This window comes from Phalaenopsis equestris, unplaced genomic scaffold (assembly GCF_001263595.1).
Source record: "Phalaenopsis equestris unplaced genomic scaffold, ASM126359v1 Scaffold000087, whole genome shotgun sequence".
NCBI lineage: Eukaryota > Viridiplantae > Streptophyta > Magnoliopsida > Asparagales > Orchidaceae > Phalaenopsis > Phalaenopsis equestris.
The window spans coordinates 8,480-9,400 of record NW_018164529.1 but is presented as its reverse complement, the minus strand read 5'-3'; positions in this window follow the sequence as shown (position 1 = coordinate 9,400).

The following is a 921-nucleotide window of genomic DNA, read 5'->3' as shown; positions in this document are numbered from 1 at the left end:
ATCAGAGGAGAAAATGTGAATTTTCACAATTTAATTTAATTCATATAATTATTTTCATGCAAAAATATGCATCTTCAAAGAAAATTCCAAAAGATGATTAGAACAATTCCTAGTCACTTGAAATTTTAATGTAAGCTAGCCCTAGATCAGAAAGTCATTTGGCCAAAATTTCATAATTTTTTGAGTTTTCTATGATTTATTAAAATTAATTAAAGTTTTGGAGACTTTAATAAAAATAAATCATTTTAAGTGTTGAAAAATAGATTTTTTTTTTGGAAAATCTCTCTCAGGTTAGAGAACCAAGAGAAATTTATTTTGTATTTTTTTTGATTTTTCATTTGATTTTTTAGAACTATTTTGTGAAAATTCCATTTTTAAACCTTAAAAAATTAATTTAAGGTTCAAAAATAGATATCTTTATTTTTTGAATTCAAGAAAAATATTCTAATTTTTCCTAAGTGTTTAGGAAGTGATTTAGAATATTTTTATGATCTTTGTGATTATTGTAATTTTTAATATTTTTTTTAATTATTAAATTAATTAAAAAAAGGATTAAAAATTAGGTTTTTATTTTAAATATCATTTTATTTTTATTAAATCCCCCTGATGTCAGAGAACTAAAAAAACTAGGTTTAATAATTTTTGGAGTTATATTTTGATTTTTGAAGATTATTTAAGTGTTAAATTTGATGATGATATTTAAAAATCAATTAAGAATATCAAATGATCTTGAAATCCTTTGAATTTTTTATGGTGAGTTCTATGACTCATGAGCCACAGTGGAGAATAAACATCAAGTGATTTTGATCTTTGTGTACTCAAAATTAAATGTTTTAAGCACATTAGGGTTTGCTCAAAACAGTGACGTTTTGAATTTTAAAAATCGTGAAATTATTTTCTAAAACTACTCTGGCCATAGGG